The sequence below is a fragment of the Conger conger genome, chromosome 11, assembly GCF_963514075.1.
Source record: "Conger conger chromosome 11, fConCon1.1, whole genome shotgun sequence".
Classification (NCBI taxonomy): Eukaryota; Metazoa; Chordata; class Actinopteri; order Anguilliformes; family Congridae; genus Conger; species Conger conger.
Genome location: NC_083770.1, coordinates 13858847 through 13882346, shown reverse-complemented (window position 1 = coordinate 13882346; position 23500 = coordinate 13858847). Strand labels below are relative to the sequence as shown.

The following is a 23500-nucleotide window of genomic DNA, read 5'->3' as shown; positions in this document are numbered from 1 at the left end:
GCTCATTGGTTGGTACAATGCAGCATCAATGTTGCTCAGCACCTCATTGGCTGGAATCATGTTACCCTCCATGCTGTACAGGAGCTGATTGGCCGATGGCACGTTACCTCCATGCTGTCCAGGAGCTGATTGGCTGTGACCTGCTAGTACTTCCTGCACTGGAAGACGTGCCGTAGGGCGGCTCGGCTGATGCGGTCCTCGGCCCTGCTGGCCCCCACCACGCGCTGGTTGGAGTGCGTGTACGCCACCTCACACACCCCGCCTGAAACCCAACACAACCACACCCTCTTCAGCCTGCCCACTGACTGGAGAAACACACACACCAAGTGCCCGTCACCCACTGACTGTGTTTCCTAAAGGGGCTTTATCGATATAATCCTTTGTCAGATTCATCCACAAGGCTCCATGGGCCCATGAAGTTTACCTGCGTCGCCATGTAGGAGCTAAAACGGTTCCCATAGCACACTTGTGAATCGCTTCACATAATGCAGTCCTGCCCCTGGTCGGCGGCCGGTCGTCTGAGGGGCGGGTCATCGTTCCGCCCCCCAAACTCCTCCTGGCTGTGGCCCTCACCACCCCGGCCAGCCCCGCCCCCCAGGAGGAGTCTGGAGAAGCCGTGCTGGAGTAGGCTGAGGCGCGGGTGGGCGGGACCGCTGGGGGCGGGGCCCTGATCCGCCACTCGCCTCCTCCCGCCGCGCCCTCGCCCTTCCTCATCACCGTCCTCCCCCTCGCTGCCGCTGCTGAAGTCCAGAATCGCCATGGCTGTCCCCGCGACAGGGCCCGCCCCCTGCTCCAACACCCCCGGCTGCTCCTCGGGCGTCTGAGAGAACATGAGAAAACGTCAAGATGAGAGAAGACCATTCAGCCCATCAAAGCTCACCATTTACTCACAGTCTGGAGAGATCTCCAGTCATGCAAGGCCACAGAGATCTCAAACTCCAGTCATGCAAGGCCACAGAGATCTCAAACTGCAGTCATGCAAGGCCACAGAGATCTCAAACTTCAGTCCTGGAAGGCCACATACTGTAGATCTCCAGTTCAAAAGAACAGTCTACAGTACCAGGCCTGGCTCATGTACATATTCTATTTTAACTTTTTATTTTGAACATATTCTAATATATCTTAACGCAGATAACATCTGACAGTACACCTATAGATCCTTGGGAATTAGAACAAATGCTGCAAACCAAAATGAGCATTCACATAATAAACAGCTTTGTAATGAGTATTAGTGAAAAGATTTTCCTGTGACTAATCTGCCGGAAGTGTAGTGGCGTCTCACGGCTTAAACAATTCAACATAATCTTCTGAATCAACAGAATAAAAATCATCTGTCTGCACAGCACGCGGCACGCGGTACACTATTTACAACACAGTGTACTCCCTCCCCAAAACAAATAGAACATACAAATAGAAACGGACAGCCCACAGGGGCACCAGCTGTGAGAGAGAGAAAATGCCTGTCTTTGTTCTGTTTATGTACAGCATATTCATATGCACAAATATAAATTCCAAAAAAGGAAAATGCACACATTGTTTAGTAAAGTGCACAAAAAAGGTCACACCTTTAGGTTGCACACTCTTTGTTCTTATGCAGAGTTATTATTTGCCAACATATATGAATCATATGCTCAGATTTATCATGTTTCCGTCATGGTTTGTTCAGATTTACTGGCACTCAGAGTTTTTCTCTTATGTTTCATGATGACACAGGGCACCCACATCACAGTCGGAGAGCTGCGAGAGAGGCCATAGCCATCATCCACCTGATGGGAATCAATAAACTGTGTGTTTTATACTCTCTCGGGTCACAGGCCACAGCCATCATCCACCTGATGGGAATCGATAAACTGTGCGTTTTATGCTCTCTCGGGTCACAGGCCACAGCCATCATCCACCTGATGGGAATCGATAAACTGTGTGTTTTATGCTCTCTCGGGTCACAGGCCAGAAAAACAGCTCTTCATCATAATAATTATTTTCCTCATTGCAAGATCCGAATGAAAATAAACAGCTTTCCAAATTTGAATGTCAAGCTAGTTTTCCCAACAATTAAAGTAAAAAAAGATAAATAAATAAAAAACGCTTTTGTGCATTTAGATTCATCTTTGCCATACCTAGCATGGTTACAGATATGAAACAGGCAAACAATTTCCTTCACCCGTTCTCCTTCTCCTTCTCCAAAAAAAAGGGGGACGTTTGACCCCAACGACATGGACAAGAACATCCACGCTATCAATGCGCTGTCGGGGCTGCTGCAGGGGCCCTTCGACGTGGGCAACGCGCTGGCCGGGCACCAGGGCGTTATGGAAATGATGGTGGCTCTGTGCGGCTCCGAGCAGGAGGTGGACCAAATAGTGGCGCTCACCTGCATGGTCAAAGCGGACAACTCCGTCCTCACCGACCAGACTAAGGAGATGCTTGCTAGGTGAGGGAGATAATCTGTTAAATCACATAACACCATTTGTTTATTTAGGTATTTGATGAAGGATTTCAGGTTATGTAACTTTGCTGGAGGGTGTAGCGGCTGTGCCATCCACGCCTCCACCAAGATGAGCCGCGCCTCCTTCATCATCACCAACGGCGTCTCCCTGCTCAAGGACATCTACAAAAAAACCAAGAACGAAAAAATCAAGATCCGAGCGCTGGTGGTGAGTGACGCGGGGCCCCGCCTTCTGGGTCCATCCGAGCCCTGCGTTGTTCAGTCGCCGCTTTAGAACACGGAGGTGTGCAAACGTTGCTTAGAAGAATTGTCAAAAATAGTTTTTAGTGAAGGGCAAACTCACTAAATGCCTCAACCACCACCGATGTGCAGCACCCACTAGGGTGATGCAGCAGCAGCCATTTTGTGCCAGAATGCTCACCACACATCAGCTGAGGCAGAGAGGGAGAGACCAATAAACAATGATACAATTAGCAGATATCTTTACAAACATACAGTATATTATTTCTTTGTTCATATAACTAAGTCAATGAATGACTTAATTGCGCTGCCTAGTCTGAGACAGAATCTTGGTTCTAAAATGGCTGCTCATGAGCAGTAATAACGGTAATATAACCCCCCCTGCCCTGGCTCTTCTGCAGGGCCTGTGTAAACTGGGCTCTGCGGGGGGAGATGACTACAGCATGCGGCAGTTTGCAGAGGGCTCCATGGAGAAACTTGATAAACAGTGCAGAAAGTAAGTATGACTCATCATCCTGGTGTGTGTGCGTGCACGCACGGGTGTGGCATACGGCACAGAGGAAATGTCAGGAAGACTGAGCCCCTTGTGAAACTGAATGGAACTTAATGGAGGTTTTCTGTCCTCAGTCTTCCTGTTCTTACGACCTTTGGTGCTCTTTGATTTTTGACCCTTACCACTGTCCAGGGGCCTCATTTATAAACGTTGCGTATGCACAAAAGAATGCGTACGCCACTTTCTAAGCAAACTTTGGCATTTATAAAAAACAAACTTGACGGGGAAATGTGCGGTCCTCCACGGAAACTCTGACCCATGCGTACGCACACTGCGACTCCGATGGCAATGGGATGAAACGCGAGAAATGGTGTGAAATTGATACCACTGTGTAAAATAAATCGAAATATTACCTCTCACGTATCATATATCAGAATTTGCAAAAACGGATAAAAGCCTCTCTTACAGTGAACAAACAAACAGCTGTTTGATTGATGCTACCTGGAGTGCCCAAAAAATATGATTTAGGATGATAAATATAAATGGAGATGTTGTTGTAAAATAATCCCTCAAATATGTAGACGAATTATTAAACAATACTTCATGTTATTAAATGTATTCTCATAAATAACATGGTGAACAGTCGGACAAATTACGCTGCACTGATGCCGTTTACAATGCGTCAGTCGGGCAGATACGAGTGCATAGTTTCATATATTGTTATCATATTCATATATTATGTTTTATAATGTGTTTATTGTTACGGATTTTTGTTCATTTTATCTCTTAATTTTGTAACTGTGTTTTCAATGGTGCTAGACAAATAACGTGTATTATTATTATTATTATTATTGTTATTATTATTATCATCGTCATCATCACATTCGTTGTGCAGAACTGTTTGTCATTTACAATCAATCAGGATAATTCCCACGCCTCTAGCTTTTCAGAGGCAATCAAATGGCTGAAATCCCTTATCTTGGCCTTCTTTTCAGCATTTGCCATTGTCGTCGTGAAATGCATATTCATTAGGGGTGTTTCACTGCCTATTTATAGGCAACTGTGGGCGGGACATGAAGCTGGCAAAGGTGCGCCACATTTAGAGTTGATTGTGATTTATAAAGGAAAACTGGCATGGGACGTGCGTGTGCACTGTTTTATAAATCAGAATATTTTTGTGCGTACGCACGTCCTGGGTTTCATGTGTACGCAACCTTCTGACGTGAATCCTACGCACAGTTTTATAAATGAGGCCCCAGGACTGTATCCAAAATGGTTGACTAACCATTTTGTTACTAGTTCCACGAGAACCAGTGAACAATATCAGGTGCACTCCAGGATTACATTCAGGTTTAGTCACTGACCATTTCTCTTCATGTAAGAGCATATTTCCTCCCCAGAATCCACAATGAATGGAATACTTTGTACTGTAACAGTGTTAGTTTCACATACTGTTTTCTGAAAAGTGAGTTTTCAGTCTGATTGGTTCCCACAGTTTAAATTAGCATTGTGCTAAAGGTGTGAATTGTCTTGAATCGTCACCTCCAATTTAAGTGTTGCCTACATGAGATTGTGAATTGTCAATGCAACTGATCACTTATAGCACATCACTGCCCGTTTTACAGTAAAAGTTTGAGTTTCGATTCAGCCCCAAACCCCAACAACAGTACGTGACTGAATTGGTTGTTCTGTCTCTCTTGGGGGGTTCGTTTTTCTCGCACCCTGTGTCGATGAACCTTTCTAGTTTTTCCGGTTTTGGGTTGGGCGTCAGGTTTGTGCATTATAAATACAGAAACCTCATAAACCAGTAGAGCATCACAAATAACAACAATGGTTGAAACCATGATGATGAACTCACAGCACAAAGTACCACTCAACAGAGGCCTGTAGCCTAGTGGCTAAGGTACATGACTGTGACCTGGAAGGTTAGTCCTCAACTAGGTGGATGTGAAGGACAAGCCATGAGATGTTTGAGCTGTCAAAGGTGCCATCAGACATGAAAGGGGCACACAATGCAGATTGGTTTACAGGGATTGGCTACCCACAGGGCCCACGACGGGGTTGTCTACACGTGAAAATGTATTTTCTCCTTCTTGCCTGGCAATTTGTCTGTGTCTCTTTTGTTTAAAGTCACTGACAGTCTTTAGTGACCAGAGGACTGCAAACATCGGCGCATGCATGGCAATAAAACAGTGCAGTTGTGATTCTGAGATACTTATAGGTTGACCAAATAACATGAACGGTATATTTAAAAGTGACTATGTGCTGCATATGCCATGAAACCATACAGGTTATCAGCTGATCACACATGTAATTCATGAATTGATTTATTAAAAGGATGACCAATATCAATTTCTCTTTCATCAGTCGCCTGACAAGACCATCCTATATGCAGTGGCATGTACACTGGTCAACTGCACCAACAGCTACGAAAAGAAGGAGATAATTCCGGAACTTGTTCAACTGGCAAAATTGTCCAAGCAGCATGTTCCTGAACAGCACCCTAAGGTAAACCAGGCTTTACCCCACTCTCTCCTAAAATAACTGCATTCTGGGTAATTCTGAAAGGGCACATGATACAGGACATACTCTATGCCTTCTCCCAGCTCTGGCCATATTTGGATTGTGCTGGCAGCTGCCATTTAAAGGGCTGATTGTTTCACGGAAAGAAAGTGGAGAAAAAGGCGAAGGAAGCGCGTGTAGCTCCTCAGTTCTGTGGTAACTATGGAAACCCACACAAATATTACTAATTTCCCGCAGATAACTGGAGGTCATATAGAGCATTTTCGGTTGACAAACTACATGTGATACAATTCAGGTTCAATTAGATGATTCTTGGAGATGGGTGGGGGAATTCAGGTTATGTTACTGCAGATCCAGACTGACTTGCATGGCAGGTTTTGTAAACATCTGTACATACAGCTGGTTGTACTGTATATTGTAGCCTGTTGTTTAAGTGCCTTGAGGGTGCACTGGCTGTGCTAGTTGAACCTGCAACCGCAGGTCTTTAACCACTACACTAGACTTCCTTTCACTCCAGTATTTTTCTTCTTTTGTCCCACGTAGAGGCGCAGTTGTGAAGCGTGAGCAGTCTTCAGTCTTCACTCCTGTGCAAGATGAATGGCCCTGTTCATGAGATTACAGGGGTGAGCTGTGTAGATTTAATGGCGTGGCGGGTGGGTGGGTACAGGAGGCTGCGATAATTTCCCCCTTCATCTTTTGCTGGAAAAGCCCGGACCAGTGTTAAGCACCCCGCTTTGTCAGCTGGGCCAGATCTCCCATCTACCCCCCGAAATCTCTGAGCAGGGGCTTGTCCAATCGCCTGGGCCTGTGGCCCCTCGCTATGGTTACAATTCAGGCTCTTCACATTTTAAGAACCCTTCAGAAAAAGAGTCGCTGCTGCATTCTTCACTCGACGTGACGTGGATTTGTGTCACGCTTCTGCCCTCAGGACAAGAAGGACTTCTGCTCAAGGCTGGGGTCATCTCCGCACTCACCTGCATGGTCAAAGCGGACAACTCCGTCCTCACCGACCAGACCAAGGAGATGCTTGCTAGGTGAGGGAGAGAATCCGTTAAATCACATAACACCATTTGTTTATTTAGGTATTTGATGAAGGATTTCAGGTTATGTAACTTTGCTGGAGGGTGTAGCAGCTGTGCCTCCACCTGGGATTTGAAGCAGCACACAGAGACACAGCAGCACACACTCTCACACGGGCACAAGGGAAGGAATCGCTTATCATTTGTGTGAGGACTCAGGACTTTGTGATTGAGAGGTTGACACTGAGCGGTCAGGATAAAGTCTGTGTTTGTCGATGAAATGGGTGATGAAAACTGCCCAGTGGCAGGATGTCACTCACACACACACACACACACACTTTTGCACACACTCTTCCAGGAACATAAACCAAAAGTAGCTATGTAACATATACCCACATATTACCAGACCTGTTAGCTTCTCTATGGCTTCATAGAAGCTCAAGTAACAGTAATATATGAACCCTTCTGCCTCTGTCTCAATAGGAAAGTGTAGAAATGTGTACACTATACATGTGTAAGGGTAATTTTATTAATTAATTCTTAATTGACAATGTGCGTTAACATAAAGATAATCAGGTGAAGAAAGATAACCTTTTACTATAATCCTTATTCCTATTAGAACACTTTCTGTATTAAGTGTTTAGAAGAATCTTTCTTTGTCTCTCTCCCAGCAGGCAGACAGCCTTTCACATGGTTAAAAATTTTTTTTTTAAAGCTAGCCTTTTCCTGGGAGTGACTAAGGCAACAGTCTCTTCCGCAAAGTACTGACTTACTTTACTTACTGATTTACTCATTATGCCATAAGATTATCTGCTGATGTTGCTGCTATTTGTTTATCTTACTCCTTTCGTACAGGGTGTTTCTGGCCTTGGCAGACGACACTAAGGACAGGGGGACCATTGTTGCTCAAGGAGGTGGTAAAGTGAGTGTCTTTGAGTCTTTGAAAGTCTCACTGTGGTAATTTTCCACTCCGCCAGATCCCCAGCACCACTCTCTGGCCCTGCCCGGAAACTCTGGGTGCCAGAAAGCACATACACATTTAACCCCTGAAGAACACTAACATTCTAAAACATTACAAAAACCCTACTCTTTGAAGGATTAAACAGCTGCCTGCACAACAATAATAATTTGCCCATTAACTTAGATTCATTTCTCCTTTATTTAATCAGGTGAGTCCCATTGAGATGGTTATCTCTTTACAAGGGAGGAGCAAGCAGAGATTACAACATAAAATTCAATACAATACAAAAGCACAGCACAAATTACACATTCATACAAGTAAAACAGCTGCAGACCTTTTTAAAAATGTTTTTAAAATGGCCCACAGGGATGGCTTGATCCAGTTTGATATTTGATATACAGGACCAGGGAACATAAAAGCTAAATCTTCCCAAATTTTGTGCACAGATGAGGGATAGTAAAAAGTGGCAGGTTCTGGGAGCAATTTCATCTTTAGCATTTTGACAAGGTTGTCAATGTGTGTTTTAAAAGTAAGCTTTTCATCCAGCCAGACTCCGAGGTATTTATAAGTAGACGCCTTGTTAAAAAAACCTCCCAGGCTGTGAGCCTGACCTGGAGAAATGCATAGCTCTATCTGACTTTAAATCCAGTTTAAGATCCCTAAAAGCAGCCTGCCCTGCATAGAGTTAAAAGATTCTTGGAGTTCTTGGACAGTGGCTGAGGTGTAGTCAGGTGACTTATTTATTTATGAGGATAAACAGCAACAGTGCTGCTGTTTGCTGTCCAATTAGAAACCCCTCAGATCGTTGCTCTGTGCACGGTCTTCCCTGGGGATTTCCTGCAGAACCTGCCTAACCTGCGCATTCCTCACCCGCATGGCTGAAATATAATTAACATTTGTGTCATTTGGCAGCAGACGTGTTTAATCCAAAGCGATTTGCAAGTACAAGTGTAATCTCTCACACAGGCACTCATTCCTCTGGCACTGGAAGGGACAGAGGCCGGCAAGATCCGAGCCTCCCACGTCTTGGCCAAAATCGCCGCCGTTTCCAACCCTGAAATGGCCTTCCCTGGAGAAAGGGTAGGTTATGTTGACTACTCCAGCAGTGAGAAGGTGTGGACGCAGGGCAGGGAGATTCTGGCTGCAGCCCCTCCCTGCCTGCCACACCTGTCTCTACTTTCCCTCTCATCTGTCTCATCAACCTCATTATGCTATATTCACTTCATTATTGTGTGTAGTATTTGCCATGCCTACATGATGTTTCATGCAGCAAAGAGCAGCATTCTTCATGCACCGCAAGCAGAAAGCAGAAGTGTATACACACACACACACACACACACACACACAGGAAACAGGTATGTGTAGGTAATGCTGGGTTCAGGATGCTACCTGTCTCCGCTTACTTTCTTCTCATGGTTTGGAAACAGCGTGCGGAAGAGGTTATGTAAGGTCACACAGGAGATACCAAATCCTAAACTGAGAATGGACGGGGCTACCACATCACTCCACTCTATCTCTGCCAATCATCATGGTTTGCTTGTGGAGAGATGCCTGCGCGTGAACTGGATTACCACGACACATCCTGAGAACAGCTGCAGAGGAGCCACAAGCACTTCATGCTCAGATTAGTTCAGCAAACAAGCAACAGCTTTACATCCTCAGACCCCCCCCCCACCCCCCCACCCCACACACACACACACACACACACACACACATACACACACACACACACACACACAGATACACACATACACACACACGCTTGAGGACACACGTATACACACATACACACACACACACACACACACACACACACGCTCGAGGACACACATATACACACACACACACACACACACATACACACATGCTCGAGGACACACATATACACACACACCTTTTCTCTCATGCTTTACATAGTCTCCCTCACACAGTCAAACTTCTCTCTCACACACACACCTCGGATTTCAGGTCTTTTTATATTTTTCACCTTAGGTTGAGAAGTGCAGCTCCCTCAGAGAGCAGTGCTGGTAGCCATGATTTGTGGTGGGGACCTGTCTCAATGGCCAGGCTGTAGTTTGTCCATTTTTAACAGTCACTGTGGTCAGGTAATCTGCCATGGTGTATTATATTTTAAGGGCCAGATAACACTGCAGTGCCTTTGAGCTTGATTTGATTGGCTCTCTCTCTCTCAGGGATGTGGGAGAGACAACCACAAACCTGTATCACAAAGCAAGATTACTGAGTTAGATGGATAACTGCACTAAGTAAAATCCTGAACAGCTCTTTTAACTTTAATCTTCCAGATTTGGGAGACTTCCGGGTTTTACTAAGTGTAGTTATCCAGCGAACCCAGTAACCCTACTCTGTGAAACAGACCCCTGGATGCAGAGTGAATGTTGCTGGATCTTGGCACAGACTATCTATTCCGTAAACTGTGGGTGATTTTTAAAAACATTTTGAAATATCACTGTGGTGCTGAGCATGGAGCATGTGTATAATGTAAGGAGAAAGTAAATTCAACGTGACTCAGCAATTTGTGGCAGTGAACTGAATCTTACTCTACTTCCTCTCCCAGGCCGTCTGCCTCATGCAGTAGGAATGCGCAGTAGTCTAGCAGCTATTCAGAGCTTCCCCATCTCCCACAGTGGTTGATAGTTAAGGCGGACCTCCTTAAAATAACAGCATAACTTGTCTAATATTTCACTAGTTATTAGGTCATTGTTTTCTCATGCTATTGCGAAACCATGACTTTTGCACATCTGTTTCTCAGTACATTTATCAGTAGACGAGTGTCTTTTCAGAGTATTTAAATTCAATGAACAAGCGGACCAGCTACCTCCCATTCTGTTCATGCACTGCCTCTATCTGAAAGAATCTTCTGCTCAGCCAAGACTTACATTGTGCCGTGATGGTTTAGGGACAGCTTTAATCTCAGTTATTACAGACACACACAGATTTTAACCTGAAAAGAATTATTACTCACTGTGTTTAGTTAGGGCGGCACGGATGGTGCAGTGGGTAGCACTGCCGCCTCACAGCAAGGAGGTCCTGGGTTCGAATCCCCGTCGGCTGGGGCCTCTCTGTGTGGAGTTTGCATGTTCTCCCCGTGTCTGCGTGGGTTTCCTCCGGGTACTCCGGTTTCCTCCCACAATCCAAAGACATGCAGGTTAGGCCGATTGGAGAGTTTAAATTGCCCGTAGGCATGAGTGTGTGAGTGAATGGTGCGTGTGCCCTGCGATGGACTGGCGACCTGTCCAGGGTGTATTCCTGCCTTTCGCCCAATGTATGCTGGGATAGGCTCCAGCCCCCCTGCGACCCTGATCAGGATAAGCGGGTTCAGATAATGGATGGATGGATGGATGTGTTTAGTTAACCCTCGGTCACTTACATGCAAAATAAATTCCATTTACAGTTTTTTACAATCGTTTTCACACTTCTCAATACCATGTCCACTTTTTCAAAACTCTTTACACAGTGTGCTTTTGAAACACGCACTTGAGCACATCAGTTAACCTTTGGTGCAAAATGCACTTCAACCACCAAAACACTTAATATTTCACCCAAAAGTGACTCATGCTGCCATAACTATAGCATATGCTTTCTCCCATAAGACTACTTTGTCACTCAATGTTCAATGAACTGCAAAACACAAACAACATGGAGCATTGCTAAATACATATATTATGTGTTTCCCTTTCCTCTATTTTTGCATCCACAAATATTTCAAGCCAAGCAGCTAAAGAAACTTTTGATCTGTTGGTTTGCCTCTCATAATAGATGTCATGACTGAGTGTGGGAAATTTACAGTAAACTGTAAATGAATGAATATTTTACTATATTGGAAACCCAGAATAACAATTTTTACTGTGTAATGTAAAACAATATATGATAAAGAAACAAATCACAAAAGCAACAGTATTCTTCAGAGGGTTTACAGTATTTTGACGTTTGTTCTCACAGTGCAATATACTGTAATTCAGAAAAGAAAAATACAATACAATCAATTACTCAAAATAGATTACAATCAATACAGTTTTTTACAATCGTTTTCACACTTGTCTCAATACCATGTCCTCTTTTTCAAAACTCTTCACACAGCGTGCTTTTGAAACACGCACCTGAGCACATCAGTTAACCTTTGGTGCAAAATGCACTTCAACCACCAAAACACTTAATATTTCACCCAAAAGTGACTCATGCTGCCATAACTATAGCATATGCTTTCTCCCATAAGACTACTTTGTCACTCAATGTTCAATGAACTACAAAACACAAACAACTTGGAGCATTGCTAAATACATAGATTATTTGTTTCCCTTTCCTCTATTTTTGCATCCACAAATATTTCAAGCCAAGCAGCTAAAGAAACTTTTGATCTGTTGGTTTGCCTCTCACAATAGATGTCATGACTGAGTGTGGTAAATTTACAGTAAACTGTAAATGAATGAATGTTTTACTATATTGGAAACCCAGAATAACAATTTTTACTGTGTAATGTAAAACAATATATGATAAAGAAACAAATCACAAAAGCAACAGTATTCTTCTGAGGGTTTAAAGTATTTTGACGTTTGTTCTCACAGTGCAATATACTGTAATTCAGAAAAGAAAAATACAATACAATCAATTACTCAAAATAGATTACAATCAATACAGTTTTTTACAATCGTTTTCACACTTGTCTCAATACCATGTCCTCTTTTTCAAAACTCTTCACACAGCGTGCTTTTGAAACACGCACCTGAGCACATCAGTTAACCTTTGGTGCAAAATGCACTTCAACCACCAGTTGAAGTGCAGTCAATGTTCACTACCAGCAAAAGTTTGTCCAAATACAGCAAATTTTGCAGACATTTAGATACTTTGTTCAAAACAGTTAACTTTCAGTTCAAAACCCAATAACATTCTGATCATTGTGGAGGGAAATATGCTGCATTTTGGCAGAAAAATGAAACTATATGCCTGAAATACGTAAGACAGATCATTCTGATTTGAGCAGAAAGTTTATTCAGTTTATTCAATTTTTTTGTTTGCAGCCTTGTTACCATCTGTGCAAAAGTGATCATACTTGCATTGAAATGTGCATGTATATAGGGTAAATATAGATGTAGGTGTTACTGAAGAGATTTTTCCGCTATTACTGCTGTATATGTACTGCAGAAAAACACCTGGCTGTCACTTCAGTGAACAACCTGCCCAGGTGTTTGTTGTTTGTGCCCCGTTACCACATACACAAAAGGGGCCATCTTTGGATTGGCATTTGAATTCTTTAGCCTTGGTGGGGAAAATGGATGCAGCCAGAGGCAGAGGAAGAAGACGTTGCGGAAGAGCAAGAACAGTTGTGTCTGATGAAATCAGAGCCACGGTCATTGGTAAATCATGGTCTGTCCCTGAGGGAAGCAGGTTGAGGGTTCAACCAAACTTGCCTAGATCCACAGTGGCTTCAATAGTGAGGATTTTCAGGCAAACCAACAGGTACTATACAGTATTTGCAGCATTCTGACATTCTGATTGATGTGTATATTACAGCAGTACTGTCATTTGAAAAGTCTCCAGAAAAAGCAGATGTATCAGTGCACATTTGTCTGTGACACACTACAGGACCCAGCGGTTACCTCACACAGTCACACAGGGGGAAGGGGAAGAATGTTTATGCCTCAACAGGATACAATAGTCGGGATGGTCATTGTCAACAACAGCATCAGGCTAAGAGAAATATGCAACAACATAATCGCAGACAACAACATATTTCCAAACACTGACAGTGTAAGCACTACAACCATTTCAAGAGTGCTACAGAAACATCAGATCAGGATGAAACGGTTGTACACTGTCCCCTTTGACAGGAACTCTGAGGGTGTCAAGGTACTCAGATACTTCCAGATGCAATGCCAGCTGGGTGTATGGACATAACAGTGGAACACATCCAGGGCTGGAAAAGCCACACAAAGAGATGTTTTCCTCGGTGTATAGAAAGAGATAACATTTGGAGTGATGTTGATGAAAATCTATGGCCAAATGCAGAGGACAGGATGAATGGGCCAGGCCAACAGTAGACTTCTGATACTGATACGCAGACAATATATGTGCGAATTACTGTATATAGTGAAAATATTGCTTTTTGGTATGTATTTGTTATTGATTGTAATGTATTTTGAGTAATTGATTGTAATGTATTTTGAGTAATTGATTGTATTGTATTTTTCTTTTCTGAATTACAGTATATTGCACTGTGAGAACAAATGTAAAAATACTGTAAACCCTCTGAAGAATACTGTTGCTTTTGTGATTTGTTTCTTTATCATATATTGTTTTACATTACACAGTAAAAATTGTTATTCTGGGTTTCCAATATAGTAAAACATTCATTCATTTACAGTTTACTGTAAATTTACCACACTTAGTCATGACATCTATTGTGAGAGGCAAACCAACAGATCAGAAGTTTCTTTAGCTGCTTGGCTTGAAATATTTGTGGATGCAAAAATAGAGGAAAGGGAAACACATAATATATGTATTTAGCAATGCTCCAAGTTGTTTGTGTTTTGTAGTTCATTGAACATTGAGTGAAAAAGTAGTCTTATGGGAGAAAGCATGCGCTATAGTTATGGCAGCATGAGTCACTTTTGGGTGAAATATTAAGTGTTTTGGTGGTTGAAGTGCCTTTTGCACCAAAGGTTAACTGATTTGCTCAGGTGTGTGTTTCAAAAGCACACTGTGTGAAGAGTTTTGAAAAAGTGGACATGGTATTGAGACAAGTGTGAAAACGATTGTAAAAAACTGTAATGACCATATTCATTATTTCTGTTTTTCCAATTGTCATTTTCTCATACCTCAAAAGAAATTTCCCCAATATTTTATTTCATGTGCCCCTCCAGTTTGGGAATTTCCACCATCTTAATATACGAGTGGAAAAACACTAGCTCTTATGTAATTTTTTTAATGAACCTATTCATCACTGGTATTTGTCTCCCTGTCATAATCTCTCCTTGGACTCTCTCCAAACTTTGACTTCATACAAGCCAGAAGTTAGTGCCCTCCAACATCTCAACACACTCTTCAGGTGCCCCTCTCCGCGGCGCCTTAAGAGATCTACAAAGGACATCCAGCCAATAGCTGAGTGTAAATCATCCCCCAACTTCTTATACAGTCAGTCCTTTGAATCTATCCGATAAATTATTTGTGCTATAATCAGGAAGGCCCTTGAAGCCTCTTACGGTTTTTACAATCGTTTTCACACTTGTCTCAATACCATGTCCACTTTTTCAAAACTCTTCGCACAGTGTGCTTTTGAAACACACACCTGAGCACATCAGTTAACCTTTGGTGCAAAAGGCACTTCAACCACCAAAACACTTACAGTTTTTTACAATCGTTTTCACACTTGTCTCAATACCATGTCCACTTTTTCAAAACTCTTCACACAGTGTGCTTTTGAAACACACACCTGAGCACATCAGTTAACCTTTGGTGCAAAAGGCACTTCAACCACCAAAACACTTAATATTTCACCCAAAAGTGACTCTTGCTGCCATAACTATAGCGCATGCTTTCTCCCATAAGACTACTTTGTCACTCAATGTACAATGAACTACAAAACACAAACAACTTGGAGCATTGCTAAATACATATATTATGTGTTTCCCTTTCCTCTATTTTTGCATCCACAAATATTTCAAGCCAAGTAGCTAAATAAACTTTTGATCTGTTGGTTTGCCTCTCACAATAGATGTCATGACTGAGTGTGGTAAATTTACAGTAAACTATAAATTAATGAATGTTGTACTATATTGGAATCCCAGAATCCCACATTTTTACTATGTAACATAAAAGAATATATGATAAAGAAACAAATCACAAAAGCAACAGTATTCTTCAGAGGGTTTACAGTATTTTGACGTTTGTTCTCACAGTGCAATATACTGTAATTCAGAAAAGAAAAATACAATACAATCAATTACTCAAAATACATTACAATCAATAACAAATACATACCAAATAACAATATTTCCACTATATACAGTAATTCGCACATATATTGTCTGCCTATCAGTATCAGAAGTCTACTGTTGGCCTGGCCCATCCATCCTGTCCTCTGCATTTGGCTATAGATTTTCATCAACATCACGCCAAATATTATCTCTTGCTATACGCCGAGGAAAACATCTCTTTGCGTGCCTTTTCCAGCCCTGGATGTGTTCCACTGTTATGTCCATACACCCAGCTGGCATTGCATCTAGAAGTGACATCTGTTCATGTGGGTGGTGGTCCTAAACCTTCACATATACCTTCATAAACTTCATATTGGTATCTGAGCTCCTTGACACCCTCAGAGTTCCTGTCAAAGGGGACAGTGTACAACTGTTTCATCCTGAATGGTTGTAGTGTCAATGTTTGGAAATATGTTGTTGTCTGCGATTATGTTGTTGCATATTTCTCTTAGCCTGATGCTGTTATTGACAATGACCATCCCAACTATTGTATCCTCCTGTTGAGGCGTAAACATTCTTCCCCTTCCCCCCTGTGTGACTGTGTGAGGTAACCACTGGGTCCTGTAGTGAGTCAAAGACAAATGTGCACTGATACATCTGCTTTTTCTGGAGACTTCTGAAATCACAGTACTGCTGTAATATACACATCAATTGAACTTGGTTTGGTTGATGCTCTTCCGCGACGTCTTCTTCCTCTGCCTCTGGCTGCATCCATTTTCCCCACCAAGGCTAAAGAATGCAAATCCCAATCCAAAGGTGGCCCCTTTTGTATATGTGGTAACAGGGCACAAACAACAAACACCTTGGTAGGTTGTTCACTGAAATGACAGCCAGATGTTTCAACAGTACATATACAGCAGTAATAGTGGAAAAATCTCTTCAGTGACAACTACATCTATATTTTCCCTATATACATGCACATTTCAATGCAAGTATGATCACTTTTGTACAGATGGTAACAAGGCTGCAAACAAAAAAATTTAATAAACTGAATAAACTTTCTGCTCAAATCAGAATGATCTGTCTTATGTATTTCAAGCATATAGTTTCATTTTTCTGCCAAAATGCAGCATATTTCCTTTCACAATGATCAGAATTTTATTGGGTTTTGAACTGAAAGTTAACTGTTTTGAACAGAGTATCTAAATGTCTGCAAAATTTGCTGTATTTGTACCAACTTTTGCTGGTAGTGAACACTGACTGAGAAAGGTATTCATGAATTTTGGAAGAAGTGGTGATTGAATGCCTTTAGTATGAAAGCAATGCAAAAGTATCCACAGTTTAGTTCACATAGTCTATTGATATGGTGAATGTGTTAAGTATTTTGAAAAAGTGGACATGGTATTGAAACAAGTGTGAAAACGATTGTAAAAAACTGTAACAAATACATACCAAATAGCAATATTTCCACTATATACAGTAATTTGCACATATATTGTCTGCCTATCAGTATCAGAAGTCTACTGTTGGCCTGGCCCATCCATCCTGTCCTCTGCATTTGGCTATAGATTTTCATCAACATCACTCCGAATGTTATCTCTTGCTATACACCGAGGAAAACATCTTTTTGCGTGCCTTATCCAGCCCTGGATGTGTTCCACTGTTATGTCATACACCCAGCAGCCATTGCATCTAGAAGTGGCATCTGTTCATGTGGGTGGTGGTCCTAAACCTTCACATATACCTTCATAAACTTCATATTGGTACCTGATTTTCTTGACACCCTCAGAGTTCCTGTCAAAGGGGACAGTGTACAACTGTTTCATCCTGATCTGATGTTTCTGTAACACTCTTGAAATGGTTGTAGTGCTTACACTGTCAATGTTTGGAAATATGTTGTTGTCTGCGATTATGTTGTTGCGTATTTCTCTTAGCCTGATGCTGTTGTTGACAATGACCATCCCAACTATTGTATCCTCCTGTTGAGGTGTAAACATTCTTCCCCTTCCCCCTGTGTGACTGTGTGAGGTAACCGCTGGGTCCTGTAGTGAGTCAAAGACAAATGTGCACTGATACATCTGCTTTTTCTGGAGACTTCTCAAATCACAGTACTGCTGTAATATACACATCAATTGAACTCCTTCAGTCAGAATGCTGTAAATACTGTATAGTACTTGTTGGTTTGCCTGAAAATCCTCACTATTGAAGCGACTGTGGATCTAGGCAAGTTTGGTTGAACCCTCAACCTGATTCCCTCAGGGACAGACCATGATTTACCACATGATCAATGACTGTGGCTCTGATTTCACCAGACACAACTGTTCTTGCTCTTCCACGATGTCTTCTTCCTCTACCTCTGGCTGCATCCATTTTCCCCACCAAGGCTAAAGAATGCAAATGCCAATCCAAAGGTGGCCCCTTTTGTATATGTGGTAACGGGGCACAAACAACAAACACCTGGGTAGGTTGTTCACTGAAATGACAGCCAGGTGTTTCAACAGTACATATACAGCAGTAATAGTGGAAAAATCTCTTCAGTGACAACTACATCTATATTTACCCTATAAACATGCACATTTCAATGCAAGTATGATCACTTTTGTATAGATGGTAACAAGGCTGCAAACAAAAAAAATGAATAAACTGAATAAACTTTCTGCTCAAATCAGAATGATCTGCCTTACGTATTTCAAGCATATAGTTTCATTTTTCTGCCAAAATGCAGCATATTTCCTTCCACAATGATCAGAATTGTATTGGGTTTTGAACTGAAAGTTAACTGTTTTGAACAGAGTATCTAAATGTCTGCAAAATTAGCTGTATTTGAACAAACATTTGCTGGTAGTGAACACTGACTGAGAGAGGTATTCATTAACTTTGGAAGAAGTGGTGATTGAATGCCTTTAGTATGAAAGCAATGCAAAAATATCCACGGTTTAGTTCACATAGTCTAATGGTATGGTGAATGTGTTAAGTGTTTTGAAAAAGTGGACATGGTATTGAGACAAGAGTGAAAACGATTGTAAAAAACTGTAATTCAGATTGCTTCAGTATAATTACATTTTTTGTTCACTTGCCATTTGTAGCTACTGTTGTCCCTTCTCTCTTTTTCTGTACAGTTCAGTATACAACTGTACAATTATACAATTACAACAGTTAAATGAAGACTTTTAATAATCTTTTGTTCCCCTCTTATACCCCTCCACCCCTTTCCCCAAACACATGCACTCAGATTTATGAAGTGGTTCGCCCGCTCGTCAGTTTGCTTCACCCCGACAGAGATGGTATACAGAACTACGAGGCTCTCATGAGCCTCACTAACCTGGCTGGACTGAATGACAAACTGAGGTGAGTTATGATCAGTGTCTCCCTTCAGCTAAACACTTGACTGGTGTTAATAACTACTGTCAGCTAAACAACACTGGGCTGGTGTTAATAACTACTGTCAGATAAACAACACTGGGCTGGTGTTAATAACTGCTGTCAGCTAAACAACACTGGGCTGGTGTTAATAACTGCTGTCAGATAAACAACACTGGGCTGGTGTTAATAACTACTGTCAGCTAAACAACACTGGGCTGGTGTTAATAACTGCTGTCAGCTAAACAACACTGGGCTGGTGTTAATAACTGCTGTCAGCTAAACAACACTGGGCTGGTGTTAATAACTGTTAATAGCAAGCATCCTCATTTTTTAAACTGGGTTTTAAAGCCCAAAACTGCAAGTAGGCTTGGGTTAGTTTCTTATGTTTCACAGATAATTGAATGAACAGCGACCTCTGGCACTGAATTACAGGGTGAAGATTTTGAAGGAGAAGGCTCTGCCGGATATAGAGAACTACATGTTTGAGGAACACGACCAGATCCGACAGGCAGCTACGGAGTGCATGTGCAACCTGGTGGTGTGCAAAGAGGTGAACGGCAGCTGATTTAGCCTCTGGCTACAATGCCAACATAGCAATTTGCATAGGAACACTTACTGTAGTGTCACTGTAACTGTGAGGCTGTGGGCATGCTGCCTTCGTTTGGAGTTGTTCTGTGACATGGCCAGATATCCTGAAGCAGGAGGCCCACACAGCTTAAAAGGCACAGCACTTCAATACGATACACTTTAACGCAACAGGTAAATCACTTCAACATCACGAAACATGTAAATCACTTCAACATCACACAATAGGCACAGCACTTCAATATCACGCTTCACACAATGAGCACACCACTTCCGTATCACACAGTAAGTATACCATGTGGACATGATACAATTCGGTTCACATAGTAAAAAAAAGTGCTTCGATAAAGTGGGAAAATGAATACTTTATTTTGTTATGTGCGAATGTGCAAATCATTTCTCACCATAATATTATGTTCCTAGAGCTCAACACCTTTCCCTGAAATCTACAAACCACTGAAAATGAAATGAGTGATCATGAGTAATAATGAGTGACATTGTGCTCATAATGTGGTTAACGTGGTGTGCATGTACACTACGATGGCTGTCTGTCCAGGAAATAGGAGGAGTTATACAGCTGGATGCAGCTACATGCCTGTGAGCGTGTTTTTTTTGTTCTGGTTTCCTGATACGGGCTGCTGCCAAATTAATGTATTGTGTGTTCTCATTGTGTGACCGCACACCGCCCCGACCAGGTTCAGGAGAGGTACATGGAGGACGGCAACGACAAGCTGAAACTGCTGGTTCTCCTGTGCAGCGAGGACGACGACAAGCTCCAGAGGGCTGCAGCTGGAGCCCTCGCCATGCTCACCGCCGCCCAGAAGAAGCTCTGCACCAAGATCACCCTGGTGGTATGTGCCCCCCCCTCCCTCCCCCATTACTTTCAGTTGGACTGGGTATCATTTATGACGCTGTTTGCGCAGACCAAGCTAATACTGCAGCTGACAATGTAGCATAATGGTGAGAGAACCAGGCTTGGAAGTCCAAGGTTGTAGACTCAAATTGGAGGTGTGGCAACCCTATATAAACGTGAAAGTCGCACCCGATAAAAGCATCCTCCACACGTAAAATGTAATTGCTACAGAAACAGGTATATCGGGTTAGAGCAGACTGGTATATTCCCGTTTTATTTTGGATAGAACACATTTTTGTTTTTGGGTCCCGCAGAAGTAAGACCCATATGCAAAAGGTCTGTAAAAATCATAGATGTTGATTAGCATGTTTCACTAAATGAAACATAGAGAGAACATAAGTACTATCTATATTTTTTTACATAATTCTGGCCACTTTTATATACACTCGGTGAGCACTTTATTAGGTATTTGTTTGACTTTTTTTTTTGATGTATTGGCCTTCTGCTGCTGTATCCTATCCACTTAGAGGTTTGACACATTGTGTGTTCAGAGATGCTCTTCTGCAAACCACTGGTTATTTGCGTTACTGTCACCTTGCTGTCAGCTCCGACCAGTCTGGCCATTCTCCTCTGACCTGTCTCATTAACAAGGCATTTCTGCTCACTGGAAGGTTTTTTTTATTTTTTATTATTCTCTGCAAATTCTAGAGACGGTTGTGTGTGAAAATCCCAGGAGATCAGCAGTCTCTGAGATACTCAAACCTCCCTGACTGGCAGATCATGGCCGATTACAGTCAGCTGCGTGTGCGAGAGTTCGCCGCTAAGGTTTAGCCCGTTCGAGACAGCCATTCAGGAATCTCGTTTTGTATTTCCTGACCGTCATAGTTCAGGTCAGATTTTCGGTTGGCGAATCGCCGGGGAGCTTGGTTCCCTTTTTCAGTTCTTTTTTCACCAAAAAAATCTAGTGCTAGTTTGCACTTATCCTGTTTGACTGATTTTCCCATTTTCTGTTTATTTTCCTTGCTTGTTTCAGTGGTTATTCAACTTACTGTTGGTAACTTTGTGATCCCTTCCCGGTTGCTCGTGGTCTCCCACCCCTGCTCCCTTACACTAATCAGTGAATGATTTTTACAAACCTTTTGCATGTGGAGGGTGAAGAGTCTCTTTGGAAAGGGTCCACTCATTTAATTCATCTTTATATCACCAAAGCCCTCTGCTCATTTCAAAGACTTGAGAAATGCCATTATTAATATGCCATATCCACAGATTAGATCTTGTATAAAAAATATTGACCCTATTTTAATAAAAAATAATGCCTTCTATCTTCTAAAAAGAATGCCTGTCTTCACCCTGTTATGATACAGTTGTTGCCTTATTTTAGGCCTGGCATTATGCAAATAGCCTTGGGGGTTGCACATTTGCTGCCTTCCATTGAGCTGATGTTGTGCACCAGGGTTAATATAGGGTTAAGACCAACATGCTATGAGTGACAGTGTTCCTCTGCCCTCCTCACCCCCCACAGACAGTCCAGTGGCTGGAGATCCTGCAAAGGCTGTGTCTCCATGACAACATTCAGATCCAGCACAGGGGCCTGGTCATTGTGTACAACATGATGAACGCTGACCCAGAGCTGGCCAAAAAGTTGATGGAGAGTGAGATTCTGGAGATCCTGATGGTGATCGGTAAGCAGGAGGACAGCCCGAAGCGGCAGGAGGTCATAGATGTCACCCGCTCCTGTCTGACCACCGCCATGGACCTCGGTATCATCAAGCCATTCAGCTAAAATGGAGGCGTCTCAGCAGCCGCCTCACTCCTGGAATGTACCACAACTCGGCTGCCTATCAAATTGATCCCCCGTGGTTAGACCACAAAGCCAGTTATGTCCACTGGAAATTGGCCCACTTAAAAACAGGAAGTGTAATTAATCTGGACTGACTGAATGTTTTTATAGGTGAAGCCAAATATGGGTCTTTTGCAACTCACAAATCCATAAGACATGAGATAAGCTCTCAAATGTATTTACTTTTTTTTTTCCTTTTCTATCTTATTTGTTAGGAAGGCCTTTGAATGGTTGAACAAAAATATGCTATTGTTTGGTGTGTTGGATATTGTTTAAGGACATTTTTGTTTCTCATTCTGAAGGTGTTTTTTATTTTGAAAGGTGTGTGTGTTGAATTGAGTGTATGCTCTGCAAAAAAAGAGAAGTGTTTGAGTGCTTGTGGGACAACACCTATGTCTGAGACAGGTGGGTCAGGGATGAGTTTTGAGCGGGTGAGTGGGTGAGAGGGTGTGGCAGTATGAGCACGGGTTTCTCTGAGCAAATGCCCTGAGGGAATGACTGATTATTATAACTTTGTGGCTGTTACAATCCCGGCTCAGGGAATATAACATAAGGGAAATGGACACAGTTAAATTGTTTGAAAATGCATACATAACAGATCTAAAAGATCTTCTAAAAACCATCTCTCTTCACTCTACTTTAATAAACGTGTGATACAGATAGGAATCAAGCACACCGACATTTGTTGTTTTCTTTTGGTTTTCCCCTTTATTTTGTTTTGGTTTTGGCACTTGCTGCTGTGACATCAGGCAGCAGGACACACCTCTGTTCCACAGGTGATTTAACCTTCCTAATGTGTTAGAAAGTTGCCCACACCTTTTTTGTTAGCGGGTCAAATTTGACCCATGATTTATCTCAGCCCAAAACACACAAAAAACTATGATTATCATCCAATATTGTTTTTTATACTTATTTTTTATAACCTTATTATGCACTCATAACCATACAATCAGTGCTTTAAATTGTATTTTGCCAGACCATTAAAATATACCACTTGTTTTCAGTTAAAAAAAAGTTTAAATTCACTCATTATATTTCCTATAGTGAAGACAACGGGTAATAATTATTATAACAGACTAATATTAGAACACACTTTTTATAATAAATAGCTTGTGGGTTTTTTAGAACTTCATATTATTAACTATAGTGACATCTGTGGTGTTACAGGTCAAAAGCAACTCGTATAGATCTATATTAGAAGAAAGGTCAAAGGTCAAAAGTTTATTTTTCATAAAACCAAACTTTATTT

The 23500-nt window shown here is 42.1% G+C and overlaps 1 protein-coding gene and 1 pseudogene across 1 annotated transcript in view; both read left to right on the top strand.

The window, feature by feature from the left end:
* The window catches only part of LOC133139930 (uncharacterized), a 131804-nt gene that overhangs the window by 63111 nt on the left and 45193 nt on the right, over positions 1-23500 (top strand). The gene's annotated exons all lie outside the window — the stretch shown is intronic.
* LOC133140456 (protein unc-45 homolog B-like) lies at positions 1836-22928 on the top strand (annotated as a pseudogene).